This window comes from Dendropsophus ebraccatus, chromosome 1 (genome assembly GCF_027789765.1).
Source record: "Dendropsophus ebraccatus isolate aDenEbr1 chromosome 1, aDenEbr1.pat, whole genome shotgun sequence".
NCBI classification, from domain to species: domain Eukaryota; kingdom Metazoa; phylum Chordata; class Amphibia; order Anura; family Hylidae; genus Dendropsophus; species Dendropsophus ebraccatus.
In genome coordinates, this window is record NC_091454.1 from 203,775,163 (window position 1) to 203,788,208 (window position 13,046).

The window sequence follows — 13,046 nt, forward strand, 5'->3', positions numbered from 1 at the left end:
GTTGGTCTATTAATCCTATGTATACAGGCCATAATGCCCTTTATATCAAACGAAGGATCCTCTTTAAGGGGATAGAGGGGTGTCCTGCTCTTGTGCCACCTACTGGAGAGCTGCCACCTCTGCCTGAATGTCTCTAAAGTGAAGACTATGGTGTGAAAATCTCCAGACTGGATTTTAATTCCTTGTTTAATGTTGTAGTGTAATTTTTTTTTTTTTTACGTAATAATCAGCTTTACTAATTCTATGCTTTTTAGATTGGTTAGCTGCCTCCCACATTCATGGCCAGTGTCTGCTATTGCAGTTTATCCTAACTTATGTTGCGTGATCAGTCGCCATGTAGCCCTAGACTTGTTGTAATACCAGATACAGCCCAAAGAGGTTTTTAGATTCCTAGAAACCTTTAAATCGGGGATGGGGAACCTACGGCCCTCCAGGTGTTGCAAAACTACCCATCCCTGGATGACTGCATGATGGGAATTGTAGTTTTGCAGCAGCTGTTCTAAGGTTCCCAATCCCAGCTTTAAACCATGAAGTTTACCGATCCCACAAAGGTAAATACCTCATCTATCTATAAGACATTGAGGTGTCCTCATGTTTGATCTCATTTCTCTACGTCCTTCACATTTCACCAGGATCCTCCACACAAGCTGCCGTCACTAGAGGCTGCCGGACAGCCCCAGACTAGTACAGCTGAGGGGGGTACCCTGGAGCAGATGAGGTACAATTTCCATCTCTGGGTCTCATACTTGCCAATGGATTGGAATAAGAGAGCCAGTGGTTATCCCAGCTCTAGGATTGAACAATCGCCTTATATTTATTTTATACCAAGTAGTTAAATAGGAAGGTCATAGAATTTTTCACAATTATTCAATATAGTGTGTTTTTTACTTTTTTTTTTTTTTATCCCAAAACTGCCATAACTCAAAGGGAACATGTCCCCTGGACAGACCACTTACAATAAGGATGTATTGCAGATGCATCAATCTATCGGGGGAAATTATACCCCATCATAATCATTCCATTGCACTTAATATAGCGCATGATACAAATGTAAAGAATATCAGACATTTAAGTTGGGGTGGGGAATTTTTTGGCCCTCCAGCTGCTGCAAAACTACAATTTCCATCATGCCGAAGGCTGCCCAGGCATGATGGGAATTGTAGTGATGCAGCAGCTGGAGGGCCAAAGGTTCCTCATTGTTACATTAGGAACAAACTGATCAGATTTCTGGATCTGTTCCCAAAAGCTTACAATCTATAAGGAAATTGGGCTGCCACAAGAGGTAAAAGTTCTTGCTATGTACAAGGGTCAGGGTCCTTATTCTGACAGGACCATTATAAGAGCACTTTGTGGTCATAAGCTATTGAGCCAGCCAACAAGTCTGAGGGTGACCCACTCTTCCCCGACCAACCCTCACGTTCTAGTTCCTGTCACCTTGACCGCCTTTATACTTCCATTTTATTGTTTTCTTTAGTAGTTTATGTGCTGTTCTTGTACTAATTTAACGAATGCCAACTCTACCCCAAATCCTTTCCCTTCATTACCGCATTGATATAGTTGGCTTTGAGCCTCGGAGGCGTCTATGGTCGGAGCTAGTCAGTATTACGAAGCTACATGTGCACTGTTGGTTTATGGCTATGTCCCCACTACGGGAATGTGGAGTCATTTATTGTGGAAGGACGGTCATCTATTGATAACGATGGCAACAATTAATTATCGATATTTGTGGACTGTTATCAACTGTCACCTTTACCCGATAAATGATAGCCCAATACATAGCTAATAAAAGAAACTTCTCTATGGGTTGGATTTGTGTATAATAAAGCATATGCTGTGCTGTTTAGATGACTGTCCTAGAATGTTACTGGCAACAACCAGTAAAACCAGTCGGCTATGGCAGCAAAATCTAATTTGGTAAGCATAATATATTCATGCAGTGACTATATGAATATTGATGAGGGAGTTGTTCATATGGCCTTCGTGGTACATGAGGCTTCATTTACATGTGGTGTATTTGTGGCAGAATTCACATGGACCATTTGAAGTATAATGGGTTTATAGTGAATGTGATGGACTTCGGGTTCAGGGTGAAATGGTTCTCCTTGAGGAGAGCGCTAAAAAGGGAATTCTGGGAAGAAGGTTATGTAAAATAGCTCTCCAGTGCCACCTTGGGAAACTAACAAACTAATGGCAGGTCAGACGTCTCTATAGTCCACAGGGCGCTCAGGATGGAGGTAGTTTTCTTACCTCTATCCTCTGTGCTGTTTTCAGGAACTCATATTTTATTATATATGTAAATATTTGAGTTGGTTTGGTGCACTGAGGGTGGGACTACTACCCTCCCCGTGCACTGATCTGCCTCTCCCAAAATTTATATATATTTATATTTTATTTATCCAACGTGCTGGAGTGATGTCACTGCAGAGCATCGCCCTATTATTCATTAGGAGGGATAAGATGTTTGGGGCAGATTGTTGCCCCCAGTGTACCAAACCGCCTCATTTACATCTTCAAGTACAATGTTCCCGAAAATTTTCCCTTAGATACTTCTAATACTTAGAATTTGACTGGGGGTTTAAAGGAGAATTCGGGGTAGGGCAACTTTTTTTTTTTAAAGTCCCGGAGGCTGATAGAAATAACAAGCTCTTGCCTTCCCGGCTCCAGGAGTTGAGTAGCGCACAGCAGCTCCGGTTCCCGGACACTTCCTGGTTAGAATGGGGACCAGGGTCATGACATGTCAGGGCTGCTCAGCCAGTTAGCGGTTGAGGCAGGACGCCATTATATAGCCACTGACTGGCTGAGCGGTCTAACACATCACGGCCTGGGTCCTCTCAAGTGGTACGTGGCATCAGTACTGGAGTAGGGGTGGCGAGAGCACGTTTCTTTCAGTCTCCTCCCCGACACTTTTTACAAAAAAAAACAAAAAAAAAACCTTGCCTGTAACAAACCAAGCCAGAAATGAGCCATCTCTCTTCAGCCGAGCTCTCGCTGGAGGCCACTTCCGCTGCTCTTCCTTAGTGCACCAGCTGTGAATTGGTTAATGGGGGGGTCTGTGAACCCTGATATTCTGGCGCACGAAGGCCCCGAAAATAGGACCTGCTCCTATCAGGTATTATGGCACTTCCTATGGATGATACAAAGCGAATAATCCTCTGCTGTACGGTTATCTTTCTGTTCTTAGGACAGAGCTACATCAGGGTCAGGCACTATATATACATTTTTTTATATAAAGGTTATAAGTAGAGATGAGCAAACTGGGTTTGAGACGATCCGAACTTTTGGCATTTGATTAGCTGGGGCTGCAGAACTTGGATAAAGCTCTAAGGTTGTCTGGAAAACATGGATATAGTCATTGGCTGTATCTATGATTTCCACATAGCCTTAGGGCTTTCTTTAACTTCAGCAGCCACCGCTAATCAAATGCCGAAAGTTTGGGTTTGGATGGACTTGAACATGCTGGAGGTTCGCTCATCTCTAGTTATAAGTGATACAGTTCTATAGCGGCTAGTAACCTGAATCCATCAGCAGGCAGTCACTGGACCTGTACAAGGGTCATCATCACAACCATCATCGGATCTTCCTGCTCAGCAGGTAATGACATTATATTATGGACACTGAGGAGAAGTCCTCCATTTATAGGAACTCCCTCCAAGCGATGCTGCGTAAATGCGTCTCTGAATGTATATAATTGTCAATAAACATTTCAGGATTGTGTGTACATGTATTTTTATATCTTCCTGTATCCATCCAATGTGCCGCATATCCATTTCTAGGAAATAAAATGGAAAAATGTGGTTGTGTTTTTTTTTTGGTGTGGGGATTTGTGAAAACTGGTTGGCTCCCCAAGCTTCCCCTGCCCGCCTATTGGGCAAGTGGGGCATACGGCAGGCGTACACCAGGAAGAAGGGGCGAATCTGCCCCACTGCTAGACCCTTTGTAAATGTCTGTGTAAGTAATTCCCCCGCTGGATCCTATCGGGGGCGTTTTCATGTCATTTCCAATGTTCTGTGAAAGTGGCCGCCCCTTGGTGGTGGTCTCCCTGTTATATAGCCTGGAATTTAAAATGAATTTATGGGACCTTTACTACCATCTGGTTTACACAACCTAGTAACTACTTTAAAGGGGCAAAAAAATTATAATAATTGTGTGTGTAATATATATAACACATGGGCGGATTAACTTTACCATAGGTCCCGGGCTGTTCACCAAGCCTGGGTCCCCCCAACTCACTGTAACTATGGCAACACTAGCATCGTGCTCATAGATACGGGATATGAGAGATGATGCCCTGAATTGTGCAAAATTGCTGTAGAAAAGCCACGATTTTTTGCATATCATGGGAGAACTGTAGCCAGGAGACATTTCACCACTAAAAGTATGACTTTTTGGTTGGCCATTGCCTTCCCAGGAGCTCAGGGCCCCGGGCTACCGCCTGAAACGGACCTATTATGATCTGCTACTGTATGTATATATATATATATATATTTTTATTACTCTGACCCATGACAATGTTGACCAGCGATGGGGAATCTTCGGCCCTCCCCTCCAGCTGCTACAAAACTACAGTTCCCATCGTGGCATGATGGGAATTGTAGTTTTGCAGCAGCTGAAGGTTCCTCATCATGTAGACAGGTACCATGTACATATAAAACTAAACCAGAAATTGGGGATTTATCAAACATGGTGTAAAGTGAAACTGGCCACCTTTCATTCCTCACAGACTCTTTGGAAAATGAAAGGTAAAATCTGGTTGTTAGGGGCAACTGAGCCAGATTCACTTTACACCATGTTGGATCTATGGCAGGGTATAATAGGAGAATGAATATGGCAGCTCATCTCCATGACAACCACTCGCTAAATATCCATTAATATAGTGATCTGATGGTGGCGGAAGAGGGTGACTATTATCCATAGGGACCTATTTGCTGTGACATTACCTCCATATACTCAGGGGCGGTCTTGGCATTTCTGGGGCCCCAAGCGAAGTTATGTCTGGGCCCCCCCCCCCCTCGACATGCGTTCCAAAACAATAGACTGCTGCGTGTTGCCCCCAGTAGTATATAACCCTTGTGCGCTACCGCCAGTAATATATACTCCTTGTGTGCTGCCCTCAATAGTATATACCCCTTGTGTCCTGCCCTCAGTAGTATATACCCCTTGTTTGCTTCCCCCAGTAGTATATAGACCCCTGTGTTTTCCCCAGTTATATATAGCCCCCCGTGTGCTCCCATAGAAGTATATAGACCTCCTGTGTGCTGCCCCAGTTGTATATAGACCAACTGTGTGCTGCCCCCAGTTGTATATACCTCCTGTGTGCTCCCCCACTAGTATATAGGCCCCCTGTGTCTCCCTCAGGGGTATTTAGCCTCCCTGTGTGCTCCCCCACTTGGATACAGACCTCCTGTGTGCTCCCCCACTTGGATATAGACCCCCTGTGTGCTCCCCCAGTAGTATATAAACCCCCTGTGTGGTTCCCCCAGTAGTATATAGACCCCCTGTGTGCCCCACCAGTATTATATAGACCCCTTGTGTGCTGCCCCAGTTGTATACAGACCCATGTGTGCTCCCCCAGTTATATATAGACCACCTGTGTGCCTCACAAGTAGTATATAGACCCCCTGTATGTTCCCCCAGTAGTATATAGACCCCCTGTGTGCTCCCCCAGTAGTATATAGCCCCCTGTGTTCTCTCCCACTTGGATATAGACCTCCTGTGTGCTCTCCAAGTTGTATATAGACCCCATTCTGCTGTCCCCAGTAGTATATAGACCCCTCTGTGAAGCCCCAGTAGTCTATAGCCCCCCTGTGTGCTCCCCCTGTTATATAGCCCCCCTGTGTGCTCCCCCATTTATATAGACCCCCGCTGTGCGCTATCCCAGTTAAACAGACCCCTGTGTGCTCCCCCCTCCCATATAGTATATAACACAATAAAACAAACACTTATACTCACCTGGGTCCTGGCGTCTCCTCTTCTCTTCACTCTTGTGGCCGCAGGAAGGGTTATTCCTGCGATCACAAGAGGCCGCACTCCCCTTGTCCTGGCGCCAAAGCTCCAGTGATGTCAATGGAGCGCCGACACCACAAGGACAGAGTGACCACTTGTGACCGCAGGGAAAACACTTCCTGCGGCCACAAGAGTGACTGACAGGAAGGGAGCCAATGTCTCCAGCCCTGTCAGTGCTGCTGCATGTAACTATGAGCGCTTATTATGAGTGCTCATAGTTACAGTTCAGATGGCAGCAGCAAGCGGGGCAGCGGCCCTGTCCAGCGGTCTTGAGCATAAGAGTGGGCGTGGGGGCCCCCCTGGATGTTGGGGGCCCCAAGCGATCGCTTGGTGCCAAAGACCGCCACTGCATATACTCTGTCCATGTCAGGAACTGTCCAGAGCAGCAGCAAATCCCCATAGAAAACCTCTCCTGCTCTCCAGACTGGAAAGAATACAGAACTTCCTGCAGGACATACAGCAGCTGATAAGTATGTGAAGACTGGAGATTTTTTTTTATTTTTATTAGAAGTAAATTACAAATGTCTGACACTTTCTGGCAATAGTTAATTTAAAAAAAAAAGGTACCCTTAAAGGTACTAAGTTTCTACATCGCCGCCCAAAACTACAACCCATCCCGCAAAAAACAAGCCCTCATGTGGGTATTTGTAAAGGAAAAATAATGAAGTTATGGCTCCTGGGAGGAAGGGGATGAAAAAAAAACAAAAATGGTCGCCTACTAAATGCAGTGCTAAAATATTCTGTACAAAGCCAAATATAATTCCAGTTGTGGTTGTCATCCAGCTTTCTAAAGATCTGAATGGCAAGTTATCTAGCTATTTAGAGCAGGGATGGGGAACCCTTTGCCCTCCAGTTGTTGCAAAACTACAATTCCCATCATGCCTGGACAGCTGCATGATGGGTATTGTAGTTTTGCAGCAGTTGGAGGACCACGAGTTTGACCCCCCCTGCTATATAGAGACATACCTGCTGTATAAACGGGTAACACCCAACTTTCCCTGAAACAAATCACACAAGTCCAAAGGTGCTAAAGCTTTCAGTTTTATTCCAACCCGTGTCTTCTTTCCTGCTGCAAAACTACATTTCCCATCATTCTTGGGAGCCGTTGACCGCCGAAGCATCGCGAGATCGGGCATCCATCTCTCACTCTCCCTCAACGAATCACGTGCAGACCATGAGCCTTGATATGGTCACGTGATCGCGCGCAGTAGGGGCGGGGCTTGGAGAAAGAGGGTCTGGCTGAGCATGGCGGCCTGCTAGTGGTAAGTGCATATACTGTATCGTTATATGTGGCCTGCGGCGGGATAGTGCGCCCTCTATGGGTAGGGGGGAGGCTGTGTAACGCCGCCGAATGACATGCATTCTATACTATACTACTGAAGTAATGTATATAGGCACTGCACATATAGACTTATATACTAATAGGTGTATATTCACATGCAAATGTACGCAGAAAAAATTATATATATATACAGTGCATTGCAAAATTCTTCAACCCTCTTAAAAAATCTGATTTGTCTGGATTATAAATAATAGATAAAATAGATAAAATAAATATATATATATAAATAATAGATGTAATCTGTAGAAAAAATCTTAAGAAAAACTGTGTTTTCTGCAGAATTCCAAAATTTCTAGCAATTAAAAAATAAAATGTGGAAATAATTAAAGGGGTTATCCAGCGCTACAAAAACGTGGCCACTTTTCCCCCTCTCGTCTCCAGATTGGGTGGGGTTTGGAACTCAGTTCCATTGAAGTAAATGGAGCTTATTTGCAAACCGCACCTGACCTGGAGACTAGAGGGGGGAAAGTGGCCATGTTTTTGTAGCGCTGGATAACCCCTTTAAGTCCTTCCCCCCCATTCTATGGGAAGCTCAGTGTACACGGATGACACTCAGGATGGAATGCTTTCCAGCAAACACATGGTTGTAGGGTGTATGTATTAACCCTTTGTGTCATCGGTCGGACGTGTGCATCGGGCTGGGGAGCTGACACCTGTGGTCGGAGTTAACTCTGATCCCAGCCATTTAAACTCTGTGGCATCCAGGCTGGTCGGAGTTAACTCTATGTGCCAGTCACTTCCTGTATCTGACGGCCTCCTGCAACATAAGGTGCCCATCGTGACAGCCGGGGGGCCTTGTGAAGACTTCTAAGGCTGCTGGGACGGGATACTGCAATACATTAGTAGTATTGCAGTGTACTGTAGAAATGATCAGGTGATTGCATAAGTCACATATGGAAAATAAAACAAACCTATAACTGGTATGGTGGCATTCAGAAAGTAACCAGTAGGAAACTCTATGACACCAGACAATTATTGGGCGTACTTGGCTGATCACCGGCCATTCTGACCGTTTGGTGTAATAGGCCACGGTGTAATAGGCCACCATGAGATGGCACGCAAAATATCGGCTGATCGTGGCCTTTCAACATGACGTAAAATCCTGATCATGTCCGTGACGGTCTGCAGCTCGTCGCCCCATGTAATAGGAGCGGAGGCAGCAGACCGCCACTGACTTCAAAGGGCAATCTTAGGGTGCGTTTACACAGACAGATCTTTAAAGCCAAAGCCAGGAACAGACTATAAACAGAGAACAGGTCATAAAGGAGAGACTGAGATTTTTCCTTTTCAAATCCACTCCTGGCTTTGGCTACAAAAATCAGTCAGATAAATCTGTGTGTAAAAGCAACCTAAGGATCATCGGGGCAACAGCTCCCTGCGGCCCCTCCCACTGCTCCCGCTCGCTGTCCGTGTGTATAATGGCACAGACAGTGAGGAGGAAGCGAGCGCTCATCTGACAGGTTGGTGCTCGCTTCCCCTTTATATTGTGCCATGTAATATGGCTTTTAAGGATCTAAATCTGTATAGTCTGGAGAAAAGAAGGGAAAGGGGGGGGGGGCATGATCTAAACCTTTATATATGTTAAACATATGTTAAAGGACTAAATAAGGTTCAAGAGGGAAGAAACTGAACAAGAGGAGATAGTGAGAGGTTAGTTGGGGGAAAGATCAGAGGCAACATGAGATAATATTACCTTACTGAAAGAATAGTAGATGCTTGGAACAAACTTCAAACAGATGAGGTAGGTAAATCCACAGTAAGGCCCGTTCACACTTAGCAAAAACAGCGGAATTCCACTGCGGAACTCTCCGCCTGGGTATTCCGCCGTGCTCAGTATCCTGCAGTTAGAGAATCAGAGGGGGCACGTGCGCATCCGCTCCCGCCGCTGCCTGCTTAAAGTGACTGTACCACCAGGCCCAAGCTGAAGCACTGGAGGCGGCCGACCCACCCTTAGTGGGAGGAAACCCTAGCCCCTCTATGATAGGGTTCCATTGATTCTAATGGAGTCACGTCATGGAGGGGCTGGGGTTTCTTCCCACTGGGGGTGGGTCGGCCCGCCTCCAGTGCTTCAGCCTGGGCCTGGTGGTACAGTCACTTTAAAGAAGTTACATGTCATGGATGTGCGTGCGCGCCCCCTCTCATTCACTCCCTGCAGGACACTAAGCCCGCCGTTTTTGCTCAGTGTGAACAGGGCCTAAGTGAATGGTATATACATCTATCTATCCTAAGATAATAAGAAAGGATGGACCCAGTGTTTTCTATGTTTCTAACACATAATGAATTTTATCCCACACAGAGAAAAAAAACAGGAAAAACGAGCGCACATCACCACAGGCTGAAAAAGAAATAGGAATAGGTCGGAATATGGCAATGCAAAACGTATGGGAGCAGCTAGCCTGGGCTCTGTACATACATATAGTGGCCCCTCAACATACAATATTAATTGGTTCCAGGACGACCATTGTATGTTGAAACCAAAATTTTCTGGCCCAGGTAAAGAGCAGCATAGGACATGTAGTATCCCACTATACTCAGAGAATCACTGCTAGACCGCCAACCAGTGCAGGCATTTCACTAATACTGGGGTTTTACCATTAAAATGGCCAGTTTCATTGGTTGATCGTCTAGTTATTTACATGTCCTGCAGATTCTGACTGCCCATAACATTGTATGTTGAGTCTGGTCTCAAGTTAAAGGAGAAGTCTGGCGAAAATTTTTATTAAAGTATTATATTCCCCCCCAAAAAATTATACAAATCACCAATATACACGTATTACGGGAAATGCTTATAAAGTCCTTTTTTTCCCTGCACTTACTACTGCATCAAGGCTTCACTTCCTGGATAACATGGTAGTGTCACTTCCTTGGATAACATGGTGATGTCACTTCCTGGATAACATGGTGATGTCACTTCCAGGATAACATGGTGATGTCACTTCCTGGATAACATGGTGATGTCACTTCCTGGATAACATGGTGATGTCACTTCCTGGATAACATGGTGATGTCACGACCCGACTCCCAGGGCTGTGGCTGCTGGAGAGTTTGATGGCAGGGGGACACTGAGGGACACAGGGCACTAGAGGGACACTGAGCATCCCTCTGCCATCATCCTCTCCAGCAGCCACAGCCCTGGGAGTCGGGTCGTGACATCACCATGTTATCCAGGAAGTGACATCACCATGTTATCCAGGAAGTGACATCACCATGTTATCCTGGAAGTGACAGCACCATATTATCCAGGAAGTGACATCACCATGTTATCCAAGGAAGTGACATTACCATGTTATCCAGGAAGTGAAGCCTTGATGCAGTAGTAAGTGCAGGGAAAAAAAGGACTTTATAAGCATTTCCCGTAATACGTGTATATTGGTGATGTCACTTCCTGGATAACATGGTGATGTCACGACCCGACTCCCAGGGCTGTGGCTGCTGGAGAGGATGATGGCAGAGGGATGCTCAGTGTCCCTCTAGTGCCCTGTGTCCCTCAGTGTCCCCCTGCCATCAAACTCTCCAGCAGCCACAGCCCGCACAGCTCTGGGAGTCGGGTCGTGACATCACCATGTTATCCAGGAAGTGACATCACCATGTTATCCAGGAAGTGACATCACCATGTTATTTAGGAAGTGAAGGCTTGATGCAGTAGTAAGTGCAGGGAAAAAAACACTTTATAAGCATTACAATACAAATAAAAAATAAATAAATTTTTTTGCCGGACTTCTCCTTTAAGATGGTCCAGAAAGGACTATTGTATGTTGAAAATATTGTATCTTGAGGCCATTGTAAGTTGAGGGATCACTATATAGCGGTGGTGCTGGGTACTAGTAGATGGAGGGGGGTGTGGATAGGCCAGCAATAATTTTTGGTCAGAAAATCTCAGCATGGTGAATGGCGCAAAAAAAGAAAACCCTTTAGGGTACGTTCACACCTACCGGATCTGCTGCGTGTATGGGACCCATTCAAATTCACAGTACTGGATCCGCAGCGGATTTCGCTGCTAACTCGCAGCGTCAAATCCGCTGCGGATCCAGTAGGTGTGAACGCACCCTTAGGGTAGCTTCACACACATCGTATCGCAGCAGATCCGATCTAAATAGGTGAACACAGCATCAAATCTGCTGCAGATCTGCGGATCCTGTACGTGTGAATGAACCCTTAAATTCTTTTTTTTGGAGGGGGTTGAATACTTTGCATTGCCCTGTACTGATACGACTCCCATTATAGTGAACGTATGAAGCAGGGACTGTATCACAAATAGAAGTCCTTGAGGAGTCCTCTGCGGCCTGGTTGTCTGGTCAGCTGTCTTATACCATAGCTATAGAGACCCAGAATGGCCTCTAGCACCGCAGGTTGTCATCCAGCTTTCATGTGTTATTCAGTGATCCATCTCACATGGGTAGTCACCCAGCTTTCCCAGAGTCCTGACTGGCGGATGAATCCATCAGGATCCTAGACTTGGAGGCCTTATACATTGTCAGCTCTCATAATAATGAGCTGGTTGTAAGGGTCCGGCTGCTGGCACCGGCTGTGATCAGCTGCTATTAAGTGAGTGGGGGCATATAGTGATTATGATACTATGGTGATGCCTTTTTTACTATAGTGCCAACATATTGCGTAGTGCTGTACAGAGCAGGATTTTTCCTATTTCTTTGCAGTGAACATTGCACAGGTGCCTTAACAATCAAGCCCATGTGCAGTGTTCTCACTGCTGATGAATAGGAGACAATCTGCCTGGAGCATTCCTAATGATGAGGGTGGGGAGGAGGGACAGAGAGGGTGTGCCAGCCTAATGCACAGACACTCTAGGCCATGGCCGTTTTACACACGGCTGCCAGTTTAAAAGTTGTTTTCTAGAACAATAACTGCATCACCTGCCGAACGGACCCCAGGACAGATCTTGGATTAATAGCAGCTATCCGAAGGTACAAGTGGTTTGGGGGGGTCAGATTGTGGGTACAGAGTCACTTTAAAGCAAATGTATCATCAGTACATTCACTTTAAAGTGACTGTACCACCAGGCCCAGGCTGAAGCACTGGAGGCGGACCGACCCACCCTTAGTGGGAGGAAACCCTAGCCCCTCTATGATGGGGTTCCATTGATTCTAATGGAGTCACGTCATGGAGGGGCTGGGGTTTCTTCCCACTAAGGGTGGGTCGGCCGCCTCCATTGCTTCAGCCTGGGCCTGGTGGTACAGTCACTTTAAATACAGGTCCTAGTGCTGCAAGGCATTAGTGCGAACCCCAGCACATAAAGTCTTAGTGGCTGGTCTTTGTAGAGCGTTTTCACTCCACTCCCCAGTGTAGGACCCTGTTCTCCACTTCAGCTCATGAAGAGGGTTCCCCAGTGTAGGACCCTGTCCTGATGGGACATCCCTTACAGTAGCTGTCACCCAGCTCTCTCAGAATTGGAGCCACCAGGTAGACTGAACATCTGCAGTGACTACTTTATTACCCCGCTGTCATGCAAACGGACCATTGAATCCCTGCCATGTGATCAACTCCCCAAACAGCACCCCATATGTCTGCTTCCTAAACTCGTGTGAACCTGCCATGGGACAAATACGATATTGAGGTTAAATAAATAAAAGCCCCCCCCCCTCCCCCAGCTGTATCAGTGCAACACAATCAGCTCTGAACCTAAATACTTTATCATTCTCATTCAATGACAGCAAGCAGAGTTCTTAAGCAATTATCAGCTGTA

General features: G+C 45.9%; 1 protein-coding gene across 3 annotated transcripts in view; it reads left to right on the forward strand.

Annotated features, from left to right (window-relative positions):
- Positions 1–13,046, forward strand: part of DDHD2 (DDHD domain containing 2) — a 50,624-nt gene that overhangs the window by 412 nt on the left and 37,166 nt on the right. The window contains exon 1 of one of the 3 annotated variants that reach the window (XM_069945125.1): positions 7,223–7,265. The exons of 1 other annotated variant lie outside the window; for it this stretch is intronic. The gene's annotated coding sequence lies outside the window, so the exon portion shown is untranslated. Of the gene's footprint in view, positions 1–7,222; positions 7,266–13,046 lie in introns of those variants that run through there. One more of the 3 variants, XM_069945141.1, reaches the window with a different exon arrangement.